The sequence below is a fragment of the Xenopus tropicalis genome, chromosome 6, assembly GCF_000004195.4.
Source record: "Xenopus tropicalis strain Nigerian chromosome 6, UCB_Xtro_10.0, whole genome shotgun sequence".
Classification (NCBI taxonomy): domain Eukaryota; kingdom Metazoa; phylum Chordata; class Amphibia; order Anura; family Pipidae; genus Xenopus; species Xenopus tropicalis.
In genome coordinates, this window is record NC_030682.2 from 70,476,596 (window position 1) to 70,504,394 (window position 27,799).

The 27,799-nt window shown below is 37.3% G+C and overlaps 1 protein-coding gene and 1 long non-coding RNA gene across 13 annotated transcripts in view; one reads left to right on the forward strand and one right to left on the reverse strand.

The window, feature by feature from the left end:
- Positions 1 to 27,799, reverse strand: part of ctnnd2 (catenin delta 2) — a 494,372-nt gene that overhangs the window by 267,449 nt on the left and 199,124 nt on the right. The window lies entirely within an intron of this gene.
- LOC116411491 lies at positions 5,757 to 27,596 on the forward strand. The gene is made up of 3 exons (XR_004223134.1): positions 5,757 to 5,881; positions 18,251 to 18,314; positions 27,513 to 27,596. It is a non-coding gene; the product is annotated as an uncharacterized LOC116411491 (long non-coding RNA).

Below are 27,799 nucleotides of genomic sequence, written 5' to 3' on the forward strand. Positions count from 1 at the left end.
GCGTAGGTATTTTTTATGGTGAGGGCAGTGAGGTTGTGGAATGCCCTTCTGACTGATGTTGCAATGGCACATTCAGTTAATGCCTTTAAGAAGGGCTTGGATGAGTTCTTGAACAAGCATAGTATCCAAGACTAAAATCTACCTTAGTATTGATGTTGATATATATGGTTTATGTATGTGAGTGTATAGATAGGACAGTATAGGTATGTGTGTGCTGGGTTTACATGGAAGGGTTGAACTTGATGGATTTTAGTCTTTTTCAACCCTATGTAACTATATATGGAATCTGAACAAAAACATATCTGTACATCACTAAAGGGTTTTAGAAAGGCAACATTATCTAGCAGTAGTGATGAGCGAATATGTCCCATTTAGCTTCACCAAAGAATTAACAAAACATTGAAAATTTGAGAAATACATTTAGATAAGAAAAAAAAATTTGCTCAAAAATATGCAGTATGAAACCTTCAGAAATAAGTGATATTTTTTCCACATTTATAATAGCACAGCTCAAGAGCATTGCAGTCATAACAATGCAGACACATACAGTACTCTCACTCTCTCTTTGTTTTAAATTCTGTCTTTCTACAGTGATTATTCGTTTTCTATTGAGTTCCACAAATGATTGGCTGGTTTTCTAACCATATAATCTAAACCCAGGAAAAAAAATCCATTAACCAGGCAGCCTGTTTCCTGAATATGTGTGCTGCTCCCAGCTGTGATTCCATTACCTACAATGCCCAATCCTCAGGGACACACAATAAAAATAAATACATTTTTGTACCTGGAAAAACATTTTTTCTAAAGAAATTTCATACTTGAATTTAAGAATTTCTCACAATTAAAAATAAGTTAATTCTTTCATGTATATTTTATGATTCAATGTATATTTCTCAAGAAATATATTAAAACTAAAAACATTTGTATTTGTCACATTAAACTTGCTATTTCATTAAGAAGTTTATGTGAAATATGAATTATTGTTGACCTTATATAAGTAAACCTTAATATAAGTCCTTATATTGTAATGTACTTTGCTTTTAAAAACCTTTCACATGGGGTTTTTAGTAGAGTCAACAAAATATTAGCATCAGTGAGATTATTAAAATTACTATTAAAATGTCTGATTTGGTAGAAAATAAGCCTGTGTATGGGAACAAAATGATTGTTTCCCTGATCACAGTATGACTGATGCAGATATCACTATAATTAGATGAAAACCAAATTGTCTTATATATCTCAAATCAGAAAAGGATCAGTTTGTTTCAAAACCTGGGCCAGCAAGCAGATCTTACAGGCATAGTAAGCTTTAGTTGCATATACCCTGAATGACAGGCTGGAAGACTATGAACCTACTGTTATTCTGCTAGCTAAATTTTAGGGTGAATATGTTTATAATGGTGGTGAAAGGGGATTCCCCAGTGGTAAAATATTTACTTTACACAATTTCAGGACAAATCAAAGTAATTTTTAATGTTTGTATATTGCCCACAGGGTAAGCGATTTCACATGGTTAACCCTTGTACCATCACCCTAGAGAGAATGAAAAAATTCTGTCTAGTGACATATATGCAGTTCACTGTATGGGATAGCAGTACACAAACCTGCCTCTAGTAATCAGACATTTGCCTGCATTGTTCTAAAGCACTATACTGCTAATAACAGATAGCCTAGGTTGCATTTGGTTTTCTTGACTGAAAAATTTGCACTATTGTACTATTGGTAATAAGTTCTCAGGAATATGGGATACTCACTCTCAGGTCAAGTAAAAAAATAAAAATATCTATCTATCATCTATCTATCTATCTATCTATCTATCTATCTATCTATCTATCTATCTATATATATATATATATATGTGTGTGTGTATGTCTGTACATGATTGTTTAGGTGCAAGTGCTGGTGTGGAAACCCTGGAGCTACTGCTACCTTTGCAGTGGCAATAGCTTTGGACTTTACTTGCATCAATAGAGGCAAAATTGAGAACAAGAGTTGGCACAGAAGCAGCAGTGCCAAGCACAACTACTGTATATATAAAAAGAAGGAGCAGTTTTAGAAGCAAGAACTTATAATGAATGGCAACAATTTTGCAACAACTGTTTTTCTTTTAAATTAACCTTTCCTTTTTTCCTTTGTAAATAAACCTATATCCCGGGCTTTTTGGCTGCTTTTTTTTTAAGCTTTTATTCATCCACTTATTGATCCACCAATTCATTCTAAGGGGATTTGCAAATGGAATGTACTATAATAACAAACAGCATTGCAATATCAGATAATAATCAAATAGTATCATTATTCATTGTTAATATTTACACCATATATATTCATAATTTAAGGTGAAAAATTACTAGCATTTTTGGCAGAGCAGATGTCTTGAAATCAGCAGAAACAGATGGCTCTTAAGTTATATATCTATAGTAGGTTGGAATTGGACCATGGGTTATAAGTTGAGGAATCTACATCACAGCATGTTTATGCTTTCAAGAATAAATTATGTCTGGCTTCAACATGATGTAAATAACAAATATATATTTTGTTCTAACAAATAGCAATTATAATGACCCTTTCAAGGCACTTCTTATTTTTTTTTTGTTACCATGACAACCCTGACTGCTTTGTCTCACTGAAAATACAGATATCCACAGTCTATGCTACTTTTGTGGAAATAAACACAAACAAAAATATTGTGCTTACATCACAGTTGCAATTTTCTCTTCCAATAACTACTTATTTTGCTATCTAGTAAGTACATGTTGTGCATTGTTTCCTGGGTGGTTCAATTAACCTTGAAAACTGACATCTCTAGGAGTTAAATTCTCCAAAGCAATACACATGCCTTGCCAAGCTCACTACAGGTTCTACCCAAGGTTTCGACTGGTTGCTTGGCAACACTCAAATGTATCTGTTATATTCAGCCCAGCATTTCAGAACCTGCAGACCTGCAAGATGTGCTTTGCAACCAAAGATTATGAAAGGAAATTGCTGCATAAAAGGGATAAGTATCTGAAGACAGCAGGATAATAATTTGCTATATTTACTCATAGCAGCATGAAACCTTCCTGCTGCACTAACCAGGAGTCAACAATATTTGCCCAAGCTGGGCATATTATGGCAATTCTTTTCAGCAGCGCAGATTGTTTTTGTGGAGGAGAAACATTTGCATATTTCTGCTTCATTGTCTTAATTTAACTTTATACTAATTTCCAAAAGTGGTGAACAATCAAAAAGAAAAAAACATACAACATAAATGTGCCCTTTAAAATGACATGTCTCTTATATGTAATTGCAACATGCATTTAAAAGCTCAAAATGCATCAATTGGTGGAAATATTTGTGGCTCATCTGGAACAAAGCTTTCAACTGACTGGTGGAAAACCACCAAACTTTAGCACTGACAACAGCATTTGTGACAGTTTGTATGCACTTCACTGACTTAGTAAATGATTAATTAATGATAAAATTTCAATAATAAGCATTTGTCATTCAACATTCCAGCTACCTGTTACAGATACCACTGACTTAATGGAGTGCCACAGGTCCCTCAAGACACACAATTATTGTCTTAAAATGTGATTGTTCATGTTTTCAGAAGACAATCACACATGTACATTACATCTAACCCATGGAAGTACCCAACTCAACTGCAAGTACTAAAATATCAAAAGTTCAATTTACATTTGATCAAGCATTAGCACTAAAGTCTCAAAGCAGCTGTGAAGTACCCCACCCACAGTTTACCAACTAGTAACACATACCTAAATAAAAATATATTCAGCCACAGGTACATTTTTATATATGCAAATATAGCTGAAAAGGAACCTAAACCTCTTTACAATATTGCACATTTTTCATCTCTAGGAACCTCAACAGGGACATCATGAAGACTCACTTATTAACAAACCACACTCCTGGTCTCAGTCACATAAAACTCTCAGTTTGTTTCACATATCTTGCTAGATCACTAAATCATGCCACATCAATGTGCATAATTTAATCACTCGTATGCTTCTGGCTAAAGACAGTGACAGTTGAGCTATTTATGCTATTGAGAATCTGCACTATAAAAGTAAATATCTGACACACTGAAATAATGTACCTACTTTGCATTGTTCAGACCAAATTATGGGAGTTTAAATGTGACTTCTTACAAATTATTAATATTTTGCTTGGCTGAGGGCAGAAGAGACATGTAAATCCCTGATTCAAAACATAGGGAGCATGTCCAAATTTGTATGCAATAGATCCACACCTTAGTGTAACTGCTCCCCCAGCATTCCTTCACTTAGCAAAGATCTCTTTCACCCTAAGATTTTCCTGCAGATTTAAAGTAGTGTTTATAGTGTTCTGATGTAACTCCATGGGGACACACCACTTCTGATGCACAGAGTACTCTAAATGGATAATTTAGCCAGTGTACTTGGAGGAGCACTGAATATTTTAAATATACCTCATATGCCTACAAAGTACAAGGTAAATTTGAATTTATTGCAGATTCTGCTCTTAGTTTAGCCTTCCTTTCCACATCAATAACAAGTTGCTATTGCCATGTTGTTCATAAATCTTTATTTATTCATAGATAAAAACACAAGTCTAATCCATTACTCCACAAATGTAATAAGTAATTCATTATTACTTTCTATTTGTATTGCCTGTTTCAAGAATGTTCCAGTACTACATTAGAATACATATTTGCTCAAGCTATCAGCTATGGACCAGATTCATATTTTGTTTTATAAATACTCTATTGAATCTATAGGGAAATCTGCAACTAATTGCTTATCAAATGATGTCCTAGATGTGGTCATAGATGAGGCTCATTTACTAATGTAAGTACTAATTTATGATATGTTATTAGATCAGGGTTTGGTATTCTGCACATATGTATTAAGAAAAAAGCAATTGTATCCTTATGTCTTTCCTTTTTAATATTTGTCAGGTTAAGTATTTTTTCCATTTATATAAAGGACATCTGAAGGACACGCAGCCCACACAGTCCTTTAAACGTCTATCCTGATGCTTTTTATTTACTTATTCTGCACACAGCACTGTAACTATAATTTCTTTCAGAGATATAGGAAAAAAATATTGAAAAAGGAATTTGAAGTACACTAAGATTTTCTGATTGAAAACGACAAAAAGGCTGCTTCTGCAGGCATAGATTACAGGCAAGAGGGGGCAGACAAAAGCTTTAGAAATATTTTCAACCTGATTTTGTGATCTGTTTGTGAGCTTTGCAAAAGATTATACAGCTGGTTATTGTTAAGACATAAACAATTTTAGCTGTGCTTTGCTAAAATATCAATTGTTCTTTCAAACTGTATTTTAAACTATTTTATATACAAATAAAATTTATATTTAGGATATTCAGATAATGTTCTCAGAGAAGCAATTGTCCAATTCTGATTGCTCCAGCTCACATGTTCTTTTTGACCTTGACCAAATATTTCCTTGTGCATCAATGCACACAACTGTAATTGTAAATTAACAATGCTATTGATCCAGTTGTGGCCTTTTCCTCCAAAGCTGTCAGATGTGAAAGGCCATCCATCTATTAGAGCACTCTTTTAATAAGTGTTACAAAATAATAATGTTGTATAAAGGAGTTATTATAGAAAAATTCTAAAAACATACTTTATTAAACTATATACCATATAATATCATTTATGGCAATGGAATTATCCTGCACAACAGCCAATACTTCGGGAATTTTATTTTTCTAGCATTTACTAGCATTCAGGTAACTATAATATTTTCTCCAAACAGGTCAGTTAGAACAAAACATCACAGCGTTCAGATCAGAGGCAACGTTTTAAGTCAGCTTCATACAGAGCTGCTTGCAGATTAGAAAGAGCTTGACAGTGACATAAATATCTGCAGCAAGGTAAGGGGACTATTAAGCATGCTTAAGTTAACCAAATGGGGCATTTTTCTACAGATTCTCTTAACACAAACAACAACCACAAAAGTTTAATGAGAAGTTGTGGAAAAAAATATATAGTCATTAAATAGCTGGCACTTTGCTTGTATCAGACACAACAGATGTTAGCTATTCTTAATGAAAATAAGAAATACATTAAATGTAAAAGCTGTCTAATGTTTCATATTGGCAGTATACATCCTATAATATTTCCTACTGAAAAGCCTTGGAAGCAGTGTTGGACTGGCCCACCAGGATACCAGGAAAACTCCCAATGGGTGTTAAAGGTGATCTTCCACTTTTTCCCCTCATGTATCTGGATCAAGTTGTAGGCCCCACGGAGATCTAATTTGGTGAATACCCTAGCCCCTTTCAGTTTGTCAAACAGCTCAGAAATGTAGGGGATAATGATTCTTAATAGTTACCTTATTGAGGCCCCTGTAATTGATCCATGGACGAAGACCTCTTTCTTCTCTACAAAGAAGAATCCAGCCCCGGCAGGAGAGGTAGAAAGCCGTTTTAAGGTACTTTGAAGGTTGTGGTCAATGTACTCCTTCATAGCTTGGGTCTTAGCTGGAGAAAAAGTATAGGTACAGCCTATAGGGGGCATAGCTGCTGGAACAAGATCAATGGAGTAATCATATGGGCAATGAGGAGGAAGAGTTTCAACTGACTTCTTGCAGAAGTCCTTATTTGCTGCCCAGACAAGACTCCCTAATCTTATCTTGGCTTTGGCATTTCCCTACTTCAGCAAACAGTTATTGGAAAAATGTGCCTTGCCACCATAGTACAAGCACATGCCTGCAGTATGTCTCTGAAGCTTTTCTTGTTCAGAAAGAGGTGCCCTCCCAACCTGCATGGGTTCGTCGGTGGAAGTGGAAGGGGCCTGGGGAGCAGGGTTTTGAAAAAGGGGTGTCTGAAATCTTGGAGCCAGAATCAGTTGGAATTTTTTACCACGGCCCTTATCCACTTGGTGTTCCCTAAGGCTGGTGTCAACTTTGATGGTGAGGGCGATCAGATCCTCTAGCTACTTAGGGAGAACTCTGAAAAATACATCATATTTTAATTTGTCAGACATTTTTCTAGGCGGTTTCTGCAGCTTGTGTTTGAAAGTCAATAGCAAACTGGCTGTCTCCTGGAAGACTTTAGCATCATTAATTAGAGGAAAATTCTTCTTCCAGAGGTGATTCATGCAATCCAGTGCTTTGCCTTCCAGCACAGAAATGACATACCTTACCTGGGCTCTCAGATGCATAATGCGAGGGTTGGAGATAAAACTGGGTTAGGCACTGGTTCACAAACCCCTGCAAGCCTGAGGGTTCCTACTGTAGCATTGTGGTGGAGGAATACAAGGTTCCTTGTACAGGAGCAGTAGCAGGAGGAGTGTAAGGCCTCCAGAACTTGCCCAAAATGAGCCTGTTGCATAGCATGCAAGATGCTATGTTACATAACGTATTCTCCAGCTTGTCTGAGCTTCCTCAGATGAGTCCATGGCCTAAATATACTGCAAGGTCCTGCTCAGTTCCTAATTAGTTTGGAGTCAGGACCAAGGAGGAAGCCTCAGAGTCAAAATACAGACACAGGTCGATTCAGGCAACAAACAGGATAGTCAAAATCAGGCAGCAAAGTCAAATACCAGAAAACCAGTCCAAATAAATTTGGGAAGTACCCAGGAGCTTAACAATTAAAGCCCTCTACCCAGGCATTGAACCCAGGTACTTAGCGCAAAAAAAATGTTCACGCCAGGCACAAAGCAACAATGTCACGTGCATGCACACTAATGTCACGGCACTGCCACTGTGTCCCATGTGGCGGGCATGGGTGCCACAATTTTGGATGCGGCACCGGTTAAGAAATGACCACCGTCAGGCACTCCTCACAAAAATCAAGGTGAAAAGAGGAAGTCATTTTTAAAATGACAATTATTTGCTTAAAGTAGACTTTATGGGAGATGGTCCTCCCATTATTTTGAGCTTTCAGAAAAATGGGTTTCCATATAAGGCATCTCATTATCTGTATATTTTACTTTGAACCTTCTATAACAGCCCAGAGTTTTTCAGCCCTTCTTTCTTATTTATAACAGCTCCTTATCTTATGTTATTGATTGTAATTGTCAATAACACTGCGCATGCTCAATTTGTTCAGGGATGGTGCTGAAAAGCTAAGTTTAGGGGACATCATCAATCATGATCAAAATATTAGCAGAAAGTAAGGTTTCATCTGATGGAAGTTAATGCTACCCAGTTAATATTTAATTCATTCTTATGCCTAATGCTCTGGTTTTGTGTGCTGGGGGGGCAGGGGAATCAGATTTACTGTATTTACTTATAAGCCATGTGCCATCAATTTTATATTGAATATACTATGTATATTATGTTGGTCCCTTCACTTCAATGTTTGGATTTTGTCACTTCCAACACTCAAAGTGATGTCTGAGCCCAATTCTTTAGATGTAAATGTGTTGCATCTACTGATGCATGCCTCTTGGCAACCATGGAGCTTCTGCCACCTTTGCAGTTGGTTGTAGATCCTGGGTTCCTCTGCGGCAATAGGTGTAGGATAAAGCTCATCTATGCTAAAGTGCTTTTGACAAAAGAACCTTTAATGAATAGGATTTGTCATGAAACTGACTACAGTAAACTCACACAACCACACTAAGGGGCACATTTAGTTTTTCTTACTGAGCTTATTTCTGCGACAATTTCGTACCTTGCGTGACTTTTTCGTATTTTGCGACATAATTTGTGCGACAAAATCGTACTGTCGCGCCGCGTGCGAAAGATTTATTCAAGCTTCGTTTTCATGACTTTTCTTGGGCCAGTTTGGAGCTGCAGAGTGCCATTGATTCCCATGGGAGGCTTCCAAAATCATGCACAGAAGGATCAAAGTCGGAAAGGTTTCCCCGCTGTTTACAATCGTTCGGTACGAACATTTTGTGACTTTTGGAGCGCCAATATGATATTATCGTAACTATTCCGATTTTGTGATCATTAGAAATTATTGTATCCAATCCGAATTTTACCCATTTCGGGATTCAAACTCGTGATTTGATGAATGTGCCCCTTAGTGTAGTTGTAAATAAGTTTACAGTTCCCCAACCAGAATTAAACTTTGGGCCTTAGTGCTGCAAGTCACAAATTCTGACCACTGAGCAACCCACTTTGCTGCGCACATTGTTGCAATTGTTGAAAACTGAAATTAACTTTTTATTAAATGAAAACAGTGAAGAAGTAATCCCTTATCTTCCTCATATTTTAGGTTAGTGTTTCAACTATTAATGACTCCCTATTCTATCTGCTAGGACTTTATTACATGAACTGACCACACAAAACAGCATTTCTTTGAGTATCTTTTGAGTATTCTACCTTTAACTTTAGTTTAAAGCCAGTTGTTCTATAACTTCTGTCCTCTGAATTATGCATTTATCTAGTGCTTTGTTCGATTCCCTGGTGCAATTGCAATTATGCATAGACAATTTGCATTCTTATTAGAACAGTTTCATATGACTAACATAATAATTTTTGTGCTTTTCTGTTTTCTGTGTTGTGGGGCTGTGACTAATCAGGATATTTATACATGCAAATCATACTAGTAATACTTCAAGGGAATGCTATCCAACTGCATTTGCAGGTGCTTTTGCTAACTTCCTATTTATGCATGACTTGCAGTATCCCCTGGCAGGTTTTACTTAGTACAGGTTCGTCATGTCTAGTTTATCTTTATTATTTCTAAACATATATAGCTGCTTTAAAAAACAAATAAACTTAGACTTTGTGAAAGTATTTGATACAGTGCAGCACAGAAAGTTAATGATAAAATTGAGAAATATTGGCCTGAACATAATATTTGTATCCGGAAACTCCTTATCCGGAAACCCATTATCCAGAAAGTTCAGAATTACGGAAAGGCCATCTCCATAGACTCCATTAGCAAATAATTCAACATGATTTCCTTTTTCTCTGTAATAATAAAACTGTCCCTTGTACTTGATCCCAACTAAGATATAATTAATCCTTATTGGAGCCAAAATAATGCTTTTTAATTACTGTTTAAATAATTTTTTAGTAGATTTAAGGTAGGAGAGCCAAATTACGGAAAGACCCCTTATCCAGGCAACCCTAGGTCCCGCGCATTATGGATAAAGGGCCCCATACCTGAACTTTCATAGAGACCTGGCTGCGGAATAGATTACAAAGAGTGATGATAAATGGAACATTTTCTAATTGAGCCAGTGTTGTTAGTCGGGTACTGCAGGGGGTCAGTCCTTAGTCCTCTGCTTTTTGACTTGTTAATTAATGATCTGGAGGTGGGCATACAAAGAACTGTTTCTAGTTTTGCTGATGCTACTAAATTGTGCAAAACTATAAGTTCCATACAGGATGCTGCCACTTTGCGGAGCGATTTAACAAAATTATAAAACTGGACAGAAAACTGGAAAATGAGGTTAAATGTTGAAAAGTGCAAAGTTATGTACTTTGGTAGAAATAACATAAATGCAAGTTATACACATAAATGGTAGTGTTTTGGGGGGATCCTTAAATTAAAAGGATCTGGGGATTTTCTTAGATAACAAGTTGTCTAATTCCAGTCATTCAGTGGCTACTAAAGCAAATAAAGTACTGTCATAAGAAAATAGCATTGAGTCAAGGGATGAAAACATAATTTTGCCTCCCTGGTAAGGCCTTACCTTGACTATGTAGTGCTGTTTAGGGGTCAAGTCCTTAAGAAGGAGAGTAATGAGCTGGAGAGAGTTTAGAGACGTGAAACTAAACTGGTAAAGGGGTTGGAAAATTTAAACTATGAGTTTAGGCTGTCAAGGTTGAGGCTAAAAAAAAAAAAGGTGCTTGGGAGGGGACATGATTACTCTGTACAAGTACATTAGAGGGGATTAGATACAGATAGGGGATGTAAAGATAGACAATGTATGATTTTCATACTCATAAAAGTAAACCATCCTCCATGGAGATAAATGAGGTACAAAGTGAATAAATTATATTTTGTTCACTTGTCTGTGTAATGTTTAACATTTTGGAAATATCTGGTTTGTATTCTGGACACACAAAAGTATGAAGGCAACAAAGGGTGTTTTAGAAGCTTAGAAGTGAAACTAGACTAACTCTCTCTTCCTCTCTTTCCTCTTTCCCTCTCCCCACCCTCTCTCTCTCTCTCTCTCTCTCTCTTTCTCTCTCTCTCTCTCTCTCTATATATATATATATTGTATATCAGTAACAGAAAGAATATACTGTATAGTAGCAGACAAACAATTTAGTTTGTACATGGCCATCTTGTATGTCATATGGTATTAAAGAATACTATAATAATAGGCTACTTGATATATTATCCAGCAAGCATTATTCAGAGAACATGTCCTCTCTGATTCAACTAGCCTTTTGATTTTTTGATTTACCTGCAGGGCTATAGAAATCAGCAAATAATGAAGGGTTAGTCGTGTCAAAAAAAGTCAAAGTTGCCACTAAACAAAACAATATAAAAGTTCCTTCAGAAGATCCTGGGAATACAAAAATTATTCCTAAAAAAGTTTAGTTCCAGAATTTAAAAAACTACTGTCATTCCTTTAAAACAGTCCCTGTTCAGGTTCAGTATAATTTATAATTAGGCTGTACTTGAAAACAGCTGCTTTTTGGAACATAAGGGGTGATGTTGTAAGCAGTGCATAGTTTACACCACTTTTAATTACCAACAACAACCAATCAGGAGGTACTATTTACTTGACACCTGTATAAAAAGAAAACACCTGATTGGTCGCTGAGGCTCAATAACCCTGGTGCTTTTATTCATAAGAGTGCAGCTCTAAAAATTTCTGTTCACTGTAAAATCTGAGCTACTGTGCAACAACAAATTCTGGAACACAGTTGCTGTCAGTCTTATTCTGCTGTGTTCCTTCCTTTTTCTGTTCAGTCAGTAGCGGCACTGTACAAAAGCCATAAAATTTGATAAAAAAAATATTTTTTGCTCTGTATTATTATTTTTACTAATATATTAGGTCATTATATATATGACCACGAAAAATGCAGGAGCTTCGTTTGCAGTGTAAGAACAGAAGGATTCAGATTAAAGCAAATTTAGTGCCATCAGACCTCTTTTATTGAGGTTTTGTATTGTCTACAACATATGGTGCATACCATTTGACATCAGTTTGTAGCTTGGTAGAATTAAGAGCCAAAAGTAATAAGCAACATTAGACAAACTAAAAGGAAAGAAAATGCAAGATTGGCTACTGGAATAGAGGCCACAAGATCTACTTTCTACTAAATTGCAAGTTATGATGCATTAACACATCCTCTGTAGGGAATGAACTGCAGAGGTTTCTTAGCAAAGGACTAAATAAAAAGCAGCAGACAAAATTCTTAGGTTTTAAAAAAAAATAATTCTGCAGGTTTTAAATACTAAAATAATATCAAAATATTATGTATGGGATTATTTTGTTTAAGCCACCTGTATGTTGTGGAAACAAAATTATTTTCTATTTTTGTTTTCTTTAAACAAAATTTCTTGTTTGATTTTGTCCTTTATCATGAACAAAGAAAAAAACAGATCAAAGTTGCACTTTTAGTTTTTAGTTGTCACTGGCAAGGTCTTCTTGGTAGGTTCATAGTTCATGATTGTTACATTGATTGCAATTGATCTGTTTCTACCTCATTATTTACACTGTTCCCAACTTAGGGTACACTATAACTGAAAGATTAAAGAGCCATAAATGATTTTTTGGTGCCAAGGGACCTTGCCTGGTGTTGTTAAATTACAGAAATGTTTACTCAAAATAATGTGAAGAAGGCACCAGAGCCAATTGGAACACACCCTCATGTAGTTAGAAAGCTTAGTTAAATTCAAGCCACTGCTTTTCTCTTGCTTTTATCTGGTATGGCTATGGATTGCAGAAAAGCTGATTCCAATATTTAAAAAGGATTACAATCTTGGCCTAGCAATTATTATACATCTTTGGTGGGCAAGTTTTAGTGATGTGCGAATCTGTCCTGTTTCGCCATAAAATTTGCGAAATGGCAAGAAAATTCATACAACGGTGAAAAATTTGCGAAACTCATTTGTCGCATGTTTTTTTCTGTCGCTCGCATCGTTTTTTGTCGCCCACACTTTTTTTTACGTGACCATGCCCTTTTTTGACTCGACCGTGCCCGATTTGATGCGCAACAAAAAAATTCTGCATGACAAATTTTTCCATGGCAAATTTTCAACTGAAGTTTCGCGAAACAATTTGCCAATGGCGAAATGCTGAAATTCGCTGCAAATCCATGCCTGTCGAAAAAATTCGCTCATCCCTAATTGTGTTCTTAAGAACGACATTATAGGTAACATCAGCATGGCTTTGTAAAGAATATGCCATGTTAGACAAATTTGGTTGATTTTTATGATAAAGTTAGTTGGAAATAGTTCATCAGCTAACAGTTTGATATAAACATGAAAGGTTGAAATCGGTAAAATGTCTTTTTTTCAACCCTAGTTACTTTTATTCTTTATTTTTTATTTTTCTGAGAGGTTTTTTTGGGGGGAGGGGTACAGAAAGCAAGAAGGGAAGGGGGATTGCAAATATTGTGGAATGTCATTCTGCTGCATAGATTTTGTTTCTATAACATTTGCATATTTAGCATATAAGCACATGTAACCCAGTTGGTAGGTTAGTAATTAGAGTAACAAATAACTAACTAGAAAGGGAAGTTTGAGAACAAACTTCATGTTGGGTTGAAAAACATGATGTCACTGAATGGGTTCTGCCCACTTTCTCTGACCTTGGACCACAGTTATATAGTAAAAACCACTGTGCAAAGTTTAGGGACCCTGGTTTTAATAGTGTCTGAATGGCAGCAATTTAAATTTCCCCACCAAAAGTCAACGAGTGACAACAGTGATTGGCGGTTGGTGGCTCCACCCTTTTTCTAACCTGGAACTGCAGTTACCCAGTGACTAACTCTGCAAAGTTTAGGGACCCTAGGATTAATATTTAAAGAACGGCAGCAGTTTAAATTTAAATCAATAAAAGTCAATAGGTGAATTGTGATTGTTGGGTTTGCCCACTTTTTCTAACCTTGAGTTGAAGTCACCCAGTGACAAACAGTGGGCACCCTGGCATAAATAGTGTGAGAATGGCAGCATTTTAAATTTAAACCAATAAAATTAGTTAGTGGCCCAACCCACTTTTCCTATTTTTGAACTGCAGTACCCCAGTGACCAACTTTGCAAATTTTGGGGACTCAGGCATAAAAATTGTGAGACTGACAGCATTTTACACTTCCCCATTGTACCATTACCATAGTAAATAGGTGAAATGTTATTGGCTGTTTATTGGCCCCGCCCACTTTTTTCTAACTTGAAACGGCAAATACCCAGTGACTAACTCTGGAAACTTTAACAACCCTGGAATTAATATTTAAATAATGGCAACAGTTTAAATATAAACCAATGAAATCTAATGGGTGGAAATGGATTTGCTGTTGGTGGCTCCTCCCACTTGTTCTAACCCTGAATATGTAGTCATCCAGTCACTGACTGTGCAAAGTTTGGGAACCCTGACATAAATAGTGTGAGAAAAGCAGAATTTTAAATTTAAACAAAAAACATTCAATAGGTGAAGTCTGATTGGCTGTTGGTGGCTCCATCCACTTTTTAAAACCTAAAAATGCAGTCCCCTAGTGACCCTGGTGTTAATACTGTGAGAATGGCAGCAGTTTGAATTTCCCCATTGAAAATCAATAGTTAAAATCTGATCTGATTGGCTGTTGGTGGCTCCACCCACTCTGAACCGCAGTTACCAGGTGACTAGCTCTGCAAAGTTTGGAGACCTTAGTATTAATATTTAAAGAATGGCAGCAGTTTAAATTTAAACTATAGGTGAAATCTGATTGGTTGTTGTTGGCCCCGCCCACTTTTCTAAACTTGGAACATAGTCACCCAGTGACAAACTGTGCAAAGTTTGGGGACCCTGACTTGTGAGAATGGCAGCAGTTAAAATTTCCCCACTGAAAACAATGAAAAAAATGTGATTGGCTTTTGGTGGCCCGCCCACTTTTTATAACCTTGAGTACAAAGTCACCTATTGACTGACTGTGTAAAGTTTGGGAACCCTGGCATCAAACCAATGAAATTCAATAGGTGAAATCTGATTGGCTGTTGGTGACCCTGCCCACTTTTTCAAAACTAAAACTGCAGTCCTCTAGTGACCAACTGTGAAAAGTTTGGGGACCCTGGTGTTAATACTCTGAGAATGGCAGCAGGTTGAATTTCCCCATGTAAAGTCAATAGGTAAAATCTGATTGGCTGTTGGTGGCTCCACCCACTTACAAAAATACAAAAAACCTTAAATGTGTAGTCACCCAGTGACTGACTATGCAAAGTTTGGGAACCCTGGCAACAAACCAATAAAAATCAATAGGTGAAATCTGTTCACCCACTTTTCAAAACTAAAACTGCAGTCCCCTAGTGACCAACTGTGAAAAGTTTGGGGACCCTGGTGTTAATTCTGTGAGAATGGCAGCAGATTGAATTTCCCCATTGAAAGTCAATAGGTAAACTCTGATTGGCTGTTGGTGGCTCCACCCACTTTTTCTTACCTTGAACCACAGTTACCTGGTGCCTAACCCTGCAAAGTTTGGGGACCCCAGTGTTACTACTGAGAGAATGGCAGCAGGTTGGATTTCCACCAAGTCAATAGGTAAAATCTGATTGGCTGTTCACAGCTCCGCCCACTTTTGGGCATCCAACAATCATCATATTTTCATTCAGGCTGACCCCATGACTGTGTGATTCAAGTTTGGGGAGTGTAGTCTCAAAGCTGTAAGATTGGAATCAGTTTAAATTGTCCCATAAAATTCAATGGGTAAAATTTGATTGGCTGTTGTTGGCCCCTCCCACTTTGCAGGGTTTTTAAAAAAAAAAAAAAAAACTTGAATGCGTAGTCACCCAGTGACTGACTGTGCAAAGTTTGGGAACTCTGGCATCAAACCAATAAAAATCAATAGGTGAAATGTGATTGGCTGTTGGTGACTCCGCCCACTTTTCAAATTTATAACTGCAGTCCCCTAGTGACCAAGTGTAAAAAGTTTGGGGACCCTGGTGTTATTACTGTGAGAATGGCAGCAGGTTGGATGAAATCAATAAAATCTGATTGGCTGTTCACAACTCCGCCCACTTTTGGGCATCCAGAAATCATCATATTTTCATTCAGGCTGACCCCATGACTATGTGATTCAAGTTTGGGGAGTGCAGCCTCAAAGCTGTAAGATTGGCAGCAGTTTCAATTTCCCCATTAAAGTCAACTGGTGAAATTTGATTGGCTGTTGTTGGCCCCTCCCACTTTGGGTCATCCAACAAATGTTGCTGTTTCATTTGGGGTGACCCCATTATTATGTTATTCAAGTTTGGGGGGTGTAGCTTCAAAGCTGTAAGTGTGGCAGCAGTTTGAAAAGCTTACCTGTCAAAGTCAATGGGAAAATTGGGGTGTTTGGAGCGGTGCCACAAAAAGACGGGGGGCTGGATCACTTAGAAAAGCACAAGCAACCTGCTCCGCTATAGGGCAAAGAAGTGTGGGGAGTTTGGGTGTTGTACCCCTAAAACTGTAGGAGGAGTAGCATTTAGAAAATGAGGGGCGCTAAGAAGAAGAAGAAGCGGAAGAAGCGGAAGAATAAGCCAAAGTCGAAGAACAGTATGTTGGGGTTTTCAACCCAACATAATAACATGGAAAAAACATAGAAACAATAACATGAGCTGTTGGTAGACCTTGATATTTTTCTCATTCGACAAGTGAGATGGTGATTTAGGAGGTTTCTAGGTAGGTGATCCATGGTAACCAGATTTTCTGGAAAAAAATTGCTATTTATTTTGGTCATGGCAGCTATTTATTCAAATTTTGGTGGGTCTGGTGATTTCCACTTCTTGGGTACTAGTTTTTTAGTTACAGCTTGGCCTCTAGTCTTCTCAAAATGGAGCGCAATCAGCACTGGGATATCAGGCTTCTTATGAAATGGTGTGATCTTATCTATTATGTTAAAACCATATGTGCATTAGGGTCCCCTCTTCTGAATCACATCTCCAACACATTTTATCTATTTGTGGGAATATTTTATGTAGCCTCATTGGGGTATAATACCAGCTAGTTATTTAGTTAAGTCTGTAATGTGCCTCCTGGGTTCTGAAGGCTTTTATGCATTGATTGAATGCCAGGTATGATGGGGTAAGTGTATGCTCTGTCAAGGATTTAGAGATCAATAATTTATAAATCATGGAGAGTGGTTTATTCACTTTGTCACCTTTCTCTGTAAGTCTCTCCCATCAAGTTAGTTCTCTCAGGTTTTTACCTAGTGGAAGTTGATTAATATAATGGTGTAGCTGGCTATAACACCAAGTATCACAAGGATTTTTTCCCCATACCCCCATAATAGTGCTCAATGATAGCATTTTACTTTTATGAACAAACATAGATATATTTGTCTATCATCTTGCCCATTGCGAAAATGGCCTTTTTTTCGTGGGATGGGGGAAAGACAGGGTTTTGAATTAGAGGGGTTATGGGGAAAGGTATACTGGCAAACTCCAAGTTGTGTAATTGTGAAACCAGAGCTTTAGAGATGCTCCCACAAAGGGGCGTTGCAGTATATCTTTTGGTATGTTTGTGTTTTTTCCCTGTTCAGTTCTGTAATGGGACAGGTATGGGACCTGTTATCCAGAATGCTCGGGACCTGGGGTTTTCCAGATAAGGGATCTTTCCGTGATTTGGAACTCCATAACTTAAGTCTGCTAAAAATCATTTAAATTAGTATTATTTGCTTATAATGGAGTCTATGGGAGATGGCCTATCCATAATTCGGAACTTTCTGGATAATGGGTTTCCAGATAAGAGATCCCATACATGTATATGGAAAACCCTTTATTAAACAATAACTTGTTTTGCTTTTCCCCTAGGTGCCATTCTTGTATGAATGTATTAGGTAGTGTTTATCCACCTTGATTTTTCTGCTTAATTAAAATGTTGTATTTCATTCTAGATTTTTTTATTATTCCATAAGTATTGGGTAATTGTTGGTTTAATTCTGCAGAAGAAAGGTTTGGGTACCCATAGGGGTAACATTTGCATTGTATATAGTAATTTAGGCATGACCATCATTTTTATCATTTGTAATCTGTCAAACCAAGATAGCTGTAATTTGTCCCATATATGTAATGATTTCTGTATGTCTTCGATTAGAGGGAGGTAGTTTATTTTGTATAGTTTAGGACTGCATATATATTTTTTTCTAATTCCCTTATGTCTTTAATTAATTTATTTATGTCTTTATTTCTTTCTTTTTTATTTTACTGCACAAGGCTATCAGAAATCCTCAAAGCATGCATTTCTGAGTTTCCCACAGTATTACTGGACTTATTTCAGGTGAGTCGTTTTCTTTAAAAAAATAATTTGCACATTATTTTTGTTTAATAAGATGTGTTCATTCAGTTTCCAAATGTATTTAGGTTTTAATGTGTTAGATACCCCAAATTGTAATGTGGTTGGGGCATGGTCTGACAGCAAGATTGAGACTATGTCTATTGCTTTAATCATGTGTACCCAATCGAGACATGAAAATATAATCTAGTCTGGCATAACTCTGATATGCCTTTGCATAGTCTCTGGTTTTGGGGTTAAGGCTTCTCCACATGTCTACCAGTCTTAGGTTCTGTAAATCCTCTTTCACTTTTTTGAGTATTCTGTATAAAACTGCTGACTTAGATGTGGAGGAGTCTTGTAATGGATTTAAAGTAAGATTTAGGTCACTTCCCATAACAGACCTTCCACAAAGTCTTTTACTTTGGATTCAATGTCTTTTAGGAGGTTAAGTTGGGCTGTAGTGATGAGCATAATTTTTAGGCAGGCATGGAATTGTGGCATATTTCTGTGTATCAGCATTGGCAGATTTCTTCTTTGCTGTGAAAACAATTTGCTGCGCATCAAAAAAAGTTGCACAACAGCCATGGTTCATGAATTTTTCACCGTTTTGCAATTTTTTTACAGTTCGTGAATTTTGAATTGGAGCGAAGCTGGACAGATTCACTCATCCCTATTGGTCTGCATTAAGTAAATAAATAGAGCCTAGGTAGCAGTACAGATAAAGGAATATGTTTATGTATACATATCATAACCCCTAGAAAGTTTTTGTTAGGGTTGTTACTCAACAACCCTGGTATGAATCAGTAGGTTATTATTTTCTTGTGTGTTTCTTGAATCAAAGCATTTTGGGCTTTTTGAACCAGATACTCACAGAAGATCTGTGCTCTTTTACATAGTTCATTAATACCGTTTACATTAAATGAGAATTTGCAAGATACATTTTTCATGATAAACATTCTAAGTACTTATATATAGCGAATCTATCCCGTTTTCGCAAAGCGTTGAAAAGATTTGCGAAATAGCGAAAAAAAGTTTTTTAGACGTGTAATTTTTTTAATGCACACTTCATTTTTTTACACACTAAACAATTTTTTTTGACATGCACAACTTTTTTTTGTTGCGTAGCTAATTTTCATGGAGTGATTAAGTACACCAAGAACCAAAAGTGGTTTTGGACCCAGAGGGGGTAAGGGTGGCTCTAGAACAAATTGGAGGTACGTGTTAGTTTATTGTTATAGATTGCAAAAACAATAGGCAATAGGTCTGCATGAACATATAGTGGCTGGTGTTTAATGGGTAGCGAGCTTCTGTACATCCATGAGGCCCCTGGGCCACTTAAGAGTTGGAATGTAGCATGGGCAATATTTTTACCTCTGTTTCCACACTGGGTAAAATGTTAGATTCGAAGGATTAAAAGTTCAGTCTTTCATTCTCTTAGGTGACATGTCTTTTGGGAAGCAGTTGTTATGTCCATTGTTGCTCTAGATTTAAGTCCATGTCAGCAAGTACTATTGAGTAGGTGTCCCATCCGGGAAGTGGGATTTCTTTGAGTTGCAGTGCACTGAAAAAGTCTTTGGTGTCTTTAGGGCTTCTCAAAGCATATCATTGGCCCTCTTTTGTGACTAGCAAAGCGAATAGGTATTGCCACCTGTATTGTAGATTTTTCCCTCGCAGTATGTCTGTAACTGGTTTTAATTGTTTTCTTCTGATTAGGGTTAGCCGTGACAAATCTTGGAACAAACAGATATTTTGGTATTCAAAGAATAACTTAGACACAGATCTGGCTTTGATAAAGATTTCCTCTTATGTCTTAAAATCATGTACGCAATAAAGGATGTCCCTTGGGGCACCAGCAGGTGCTCCTTTGGGCTTAGGGATCCTATGCGCTCGGTCCAACTTAATTTTTCCCTGCGTGTCTTTGTTAAGAATACTGGTAAAAATTTGTTGTAATACTGTATTGATTTCTTCTCTTGCGACAGATGCTTGGACTCCTCTTATTCTGTGTGTCATGTCTCCAGCATAGCTTCCATCATTTTGCTGTTTATTGTTGCTCATTAGCAGTGAACTCCCTCTGCTGACTGTTTGCTGCAAATGCAGGTATTCATTTTCTGTAACCTATGACCCTATGGAATAACCATACTTCCTGACATGTGATGTTTTACAATGCATTGTGGGAGTAAAGACTCCATTTTGTAGCCCATGCTGTGGAAGAAGCACACACCATCCATCTTCTCCTCCATGGTAGCATCGCTGGTAAGCATTATGGTCATAAAACCTGGACTGAGCCACCATTAAAAAGCTGCCAGCTCCTCACAGACACTGTGGCATATAATCTGATCCAGAATTGATGTGTATGTTGCAGTTGTTTTTGTGTTAGTATTGTTCTGTCCTCCCTACGTATTACCCTGGGGCAGTGTGTAGTTCGACATACAGGTAAACTCCTCCCTTCATCAAGTCACTGAGACTGGTTGGTAGGCTTCAGTTTATTAATAAAGGGGAAGGTGTGAAACTGGGGAAAGAGAAATATGGCGGCATTTACTATACAGCATAATAAATACAGTAAACAAAACATTATGGTTTATATATGTACAAACACATAAGAGATGAGAGGCATCTGAGTGGGGGTAAGGCCTAGATGCCTGGGCAAGAACAGATGTGCCCTGAGGTAACTGCACATAAACAGTTTTAAACCAGAACTAAGGCATAAACATGAAAATATATGCTTGTATTAATAACCTAAGGGCTAGGGATGGATGATACCTACCAACGATGCTTCCACAGGGCTGGATGGGGTAGGATTTATGCAGGATTGGTATTGCACTGTTAACACTGCTAAGATGGCAGCTGTAATGAACCTTTTCCTGTATTACCCATGGTCACATGGTAAAGTATGGTAGGCTGAAAAGGACATTTTTTTAAGCAATCACAACATATACCTTAAGAAACCACAAGGTGGTGCAATGAAACAGTAAAACAGTGCTGGAGGCATAACAAGTATATTTCCCATATACTCATTGTGCTTTATTTCATTTGTGTTACAGTTTCACCTATTATTTTCCACAATCACCCAGTAAATTTCTACAGATTTCACCCCTTGGTCTCTTTATTGGAGTGTGGGAAGGTTTAGCTGTATGTCAAGCTACACACTACCTCAGGGTAACACGTGGTGAGGACACAACATTGTGTCTGCCCCAGTTTTCTATGTCGTCTATGTTTCTGTGCATCTCCTCTATCTCTGTCTCTTGTGCTAGTACAGTTTTTAGCAGTGTTTCTTTTATTTAAAAGGATTTGTCTTTAGCATATCTGTTCTGGATGCCATTACTGATATTGAGTCCTTTTATGTCATATTTTGTGGGGAGGGATTTTAGGTAATCCTGCCAATCTTTGTCTACATCACTTTCTGCATCAGAGGTATCAGGAGGTTGTAGGTCACTCAGTTCCAGAGCGGGCTAGGGAGCAGGTGCATTTTGGATCTGCTATAGTCTTGCGTACCTTACCAAAATATCGGTGCTAGTTCTTTTCCAACTTTGGATTGCTTTTCTGGAGGTTGTTTGTCTTTGTTTGGTTTATTTTTTGAATGTTTGCCCATGGTGGAGGTTGTTATATTAGGTGGCCTGAGGGTTCTCTTCTCACGGAGAGTCAAGCTGCCGTCCAGGGCAGTGGTTGGACATGCTCCCCTAAGTTACTTTTTTATAATGTTATGTTACATAGGCATTAGCAGAGTAGACCTAGAATCGGTCAAATGTGCTGGTTTCACTGGGTCTTAAAATAATTGAACTGGACCAACTCATATGCTGTTTATGTTCTCAGGTAAATCTAGGATTCATTTGGTTTTACTAATTACTAAGGTTTTAAGTTGCATATTATTATTTTTTTTATTATATATAATGCAATAAAAGTTGCAATCATGCAAAAATAAATGCAATCAATAAAAAACTGTTGTGCTTAGAAATAGTACTTTATAGCTCCTTGCTCTGAATATATACCATTGTTGTTCCTTTAAATGAAAGTGCAAATGCAACATCAATTAAAGGTTTACTAGTAAATAATTCAGTCCCATGATTGAGTTTATTTCTTTTGGAAAACCATTACATCACCTATATGTATGCCAGTTCCTTTCTCCCTCAGAGAGAAATGCTCCCATGAACAGGCAAGACAGGTTCTACCTAGGTAAAATACCTAAGTATGTGTTATGGTTTTATGCATTTTCAAAACTGCTGAAATGTTCTGAAATCCCCTGTCTTAAGAAACAAAAGAAAAATCAATCTTAGTTTCACATTTAAAACCCATTTAAATTTCTATGCGTTACCTCTTGAAGATTAATAGCACAAAACCAACTTAATAGCTTTTGCCAGTTTAAACTGTAACATTTTTAACATTTCATTTGAATTAGACTTGTAATTATATCATCTTGTTCCTGGCCAATTTATAAAATTACATTTTAATAATAATACAAGCACAGTAAGTAAGTGAACATTTACTGAAAAATGTAAAAAACAGAAAAGGATTTCCTGAGAGTCATTAATAAATGTGTTCCTAAATCTGAATAGATAATACCAAAACTATCACCAGAAAGACAAAACTGGTTGTGCAGGGGAGAGCTATATCGAAATAGTTTACAGACCAAACAGTAAAGTGCATTTCAACATTTGCTATTTCAGGCACTCATTGTACCTAAAAATATACTGTAATCAAAAGCATAAAGTGCTACCATAAATATGAATTATGTTGAGTGCAAAAAAGCAAGTGAAAAAAAATAAAATATACCACCAAAAATACTGCTAAAGTGTAAAATTTAAAAAGCATGATTCATTTTGGTACATTAAACTGTTTTATTGTTGAAGTGGAATAACATAATTATATGTGGTACAAAAGATGTTAAATAGGATAAATATTAAAAGACCTTGACTGAATCAATTTCACTTTTACTTGACACTTTGATTGAACTCTGGGGTTTTAATGAAATTTGATACCTGTGTAAATACAGCAAAATATGTTTAACTGCTTTGAACTATCCAGCCTTAATACTTTACAATTGAAACTGGAATCTAATACTTTATTACTGTGAGGAAATGTTTTATTAATAAGTTTCATTCTGGTTAAAGTTCTGGTTAAAAACTTGAAAAGCTTACCAGAGACCTTTTAGGCCTAACTTAGCTTAGTTTATTTAAAGTTTGTTTAAAATTAGAAGTGTTAAAAGCATTTGTTTTGCATTTTTTTTGCAACTTAATAATTATCACCCCCATGTTATCTGAACACCCCACATTTCATCTTATCACACAATGTCCAGGCCACAATTATTACAAAAAATCATGTGAATCTTGAATGTTCCAAAATTTGCATCACAGAAAATAAACTGATGTAGGGACCCATAGGGTTAAGCTCCCTATGGCTTTACTTCCCTACTTTTCCTTATCTGTACTGTTATAGGGCAGACCCCTCTATACTCAGGTTACAGTTTCTAAAGCTATCCCTTACAGGTTTAGCTCATTTAACCACTCCCCTTGGCAGACTATATAGTGTCTTGCACAAGGAAGTGTTTTCCTCTTTGGCTGCTGATCTGCTACCTGAAGCAGAGCTCCATCGAGCCTGGGTTCAGATCCGGCCCAGTAAGCCACTATCCATCCAAATTAAGTCGGGGACAGGGCCCCGTGAATGAGGAAAAGACAGTATAGCAGCATATTTCATAGCACCCTCTAGAAGTGGTGAGTTCAGACAGAATTATACAGAAAGAGCAGCCTTTTGCTCCATCCAGGATAATAGCAAAGGAGTAGTCTTCCTAACAGGCATTACTGGCCTTAGATTAGGGACACAGAAGTGCTAGGGAAATAGGTTAGCAAATATGCCTTGCCCTAACCTCCAAAAGAGCATGGGACTATGCCGGTGAGCTTTCCTACCTATCACTCTGTTGTTGTTCTACCTGCCCAATCCTCTTGATGAGAAGGGATACACAGGGGAGCATCATACTTCTGCTATTTATCCATCTTTACATCAATTGTATAACTGCATACTGTGTACCATCTATTAAGTGAGTATTGATAACCCTGATTACCTTTGTCTTGGACAAATAAAGTAATATCCAGTTCATTCATAAGAATCCTCTGGCGTCCATTTATCTCTATTGCACCACACTACTTCAGCTAGTTGTAGTTCAACAACCCCTCAGCTCCATTGCCTACCTCCCACGTAGCGGAGGCCCACTCCTGTGCATTAAGGTCGCATGTAACACATGCTCTACAGCACGCTACTAGCCTGGGTTGGCCATTTTATAGCCAAATAGGTGTTACACTGATATAAAAAAAAACACTGAACATTGATTGGTCAGCATATGAGGGGCCTTGGAGGATGTTAACTATGCAGTGCAACACTCCAACATTTGAGGGTCAGGTGATCTACCAGAGTTCCTTGGTATTAGATTCTGTCACAGAGTGGTGTAGTTCCACACAATACTTTGTTGCTAATAACTTTTATTTGAAGAGATGCAATGCAATAACTGTTTAAAGCTGGATCATGCAGCTTCAGAGAGAGAAAGATCATATATACTCTCACAGGAGCAGGGAAACACCCATCAGGAAACTGTAGTTCAGGAAGCAACTTAGAACCAATAAGCAATCACTTATATCACACATAGGAAATAACATTCTAACACATTGCAAGTGGATTCAAGGAACTGCAGTATGTAATATATAACAAACATATATATACTGTATAAAAAACAACCTCTAACCACATGAACTCTCTTTAGAAGTTCATCATTTTAGATCTCCAGAGGGTACAGTAATTGTATTGGTCACATTAGCACAGTCCCTGCTGGTAATCTCAAGAAATATGAGCAGATTCAATTGTATTTTCGTGGAAAAACAGTTTTAAATATTCCAGTCTGCCACATTTGTCTGGGTATCTTGTTTTGTTTAACCAACACCAATTCTCCAACCTTAAATAAAGTTGCGCCTCCTCTTGCCTTGGTGTAGTGAGCTGATCAAATCCAACAAATATTCCTTTCGCCACCTGTTCCAGATTTTTGTCACAATCACTTGATGGTATTTCCACCAACTTGACAAAGTTTCTTGAGTTGAACAGTTGTGAGACACTGTAGGAACCTTAGATTGCGGCAATGCTGTAAGTCTCTGCCCAGTAAGGAAATGTCCTGGTGTTATTGGCTGGGGACCCTGAGCATCACTATGAGTAAAGGTTAACAGCTTAGAGTTTAGAACATCCTGTATTTCAGTCAAATATGCTTTGTGTAACCTTCTGCTTACACACAAGAGACATCTTTGTCAATAAATGGATTTAAGTCTTTTATTTTGAAGTTGTTATGAAGCTCCCTTGTAACCAGTCTGGCCCATGCCACCAAAGGGGATTGTTAATTAAGTCATTTGTACCCTGACTTCTTGTAAGAAAATCTGCAAGATTATCCCTGCCAGCAGAGTGTGACCATGCTGTAGGTTCTGTGAGTGATTTTATCTCTGCTACTCTATTTGCAATAAATGGTTTCCACAGGGTTGTGGGACTTTAGATCCAGTGCAATGCAACCATAGAGTCTGTCCATAAATGAGGATTGGATAGACTGGATACTCTGGCAATCTAGTATATACTTCATTAATCTTTCACCCACTAATGCTCCAAGCAACTCAACCCTTGGCAGAGTGACTTTCTTGAAAGGTGCAACTTGTGGCTGAAGCAACAAAGCAAGTACAACCAATACCTTCCTTGATATACTGTAAGTAAGCAACAGCTCCATAAGCAGATTCACTGGCATTCACTGGTTTTTGTAAGAAAACCTTTGTAATATCTGCCATCAAGGCAATTTTGTGGTCTGAAATTAATCAGGATTTTGAGAAGGTCAGGATTAAGATTTGGTCCTTTCAGTAGGCAATTGTTAAGTGATACTTGCCCTTCATCACTTTATCATGAGAAGAAGCATCCAACACAATTCTCACCTTGGTTGTTGCCTTTTCTTCTCTTATCACTGTATGATAAAGTAAGTAATACTCAACCTTATTGTTTAAGGTGGTTGGGGTTTCACTAATGCTAACATCCTCAACAATGCCCTCGTGGAGGTGCTTCTGGATTACACTGTTGTAACTTTAATGGAGGGGGAAATCTGTGGAAAGCCTTCTCATCAAGCGATCAAACCTCCTTTTCACCACAATAAAGTTGTTTGCGAAATGTGGTCAATCGGGTCATCAAGGTAGTCATATATTTGTTATCTGTAGATACTGAGGAAATTACAGTATCCGCTGTGGGTTTCATGAAGCCCCTTTTGGTTCTTTGGTCACACACTGAATTGTGATGCCTCTTTTTACATGTTGTACATAAGACCCACTTCATCCTGCAGTACTTTGCAATATGCTTAGGTCTCAACATAATCCTTTTCTTTCTTTGCATCCTTCTGGGGCAAGCTTATAATAGTCCTCAGTCTTGTGCTCTGACTAATCACAAAATATACAGTTTGCAGGGGGTTTATGTTCATAGTGTGCACTTTATTTCTGATGGCAATTTTCTTGATTGCACAACAGTGCTGGTTTTCCTGATCTGCATAGGTGTAACACACACGTTTTGCTCTCAGAAACACTGGCACATTCCTGATGCTCCTGCTGGTGACTTATTTCAAGAACTATATCCTCAGGAATCAGCTTCAGTAATATTGGGCGTAGCAGGCCTCCATAACTGTCAGATACAACTCCCATGCATTGTAAATTGTGCACTTGTATCTCTCACTGATCATAAAATGATGCAGAGCTGTCAGATCAGAGGACCAAATCTGTTTTGCAGTATATCTATTGGCACAGTGTAATTTTCATTGGATAGAGGCAGCCCAGCAATGGCAGTCGCAGTAGCACCACACAAGTATGATTTTAAATAGTTAAATTTGTCTATTTCAGACAGGCTGGTATTTTTGTTAATTGCTGTTTCGAACTGGCTCCAGAATTCCTGCCACTGACTGCTCTCTCCAGAAAATTCCTCAATAAACAACTTTAGAAGCTTTACTGTGTGATGATGCTGATCTGGCTTGGGAGATGATATAATCATATGATGTTGCCTCTCTGAGGGAAAGCTGCTCTGAACTCTCCTGCAATATGTCTGTCTGAGACTTTCCTAGCTCCTCTTCTATCCTTTGCAGCATTTTTGTACTGAAACTTCTGACTGCACCATGTTTACGCTTTAGTAAATCAATTCTTTCTGCCTTCTTCTTCCCAGGTTTTGGCACCAGAAATTAGAGGTGGACTATTTAAAGGCAGAGTAACAGGTCTTTGAGAGCCAGACTTCTTGCTGATTGCCAGGTGTTCACATACTTATGTGCAGCAGTGCAGTACAATTAAATTCTTTAAAAATCATACAATGTGATTTCCTGAATTTTTTTTAAATGCTGTCTCTCACAGTGGGAATGCACCTACAAAGTGAATTTCAGACCCCTCCATGATTTCTAAGTAGGAGAACTTGCAAAATCGCAGGGTGTTCAAATACTTATGTTCCTCACTGTATAC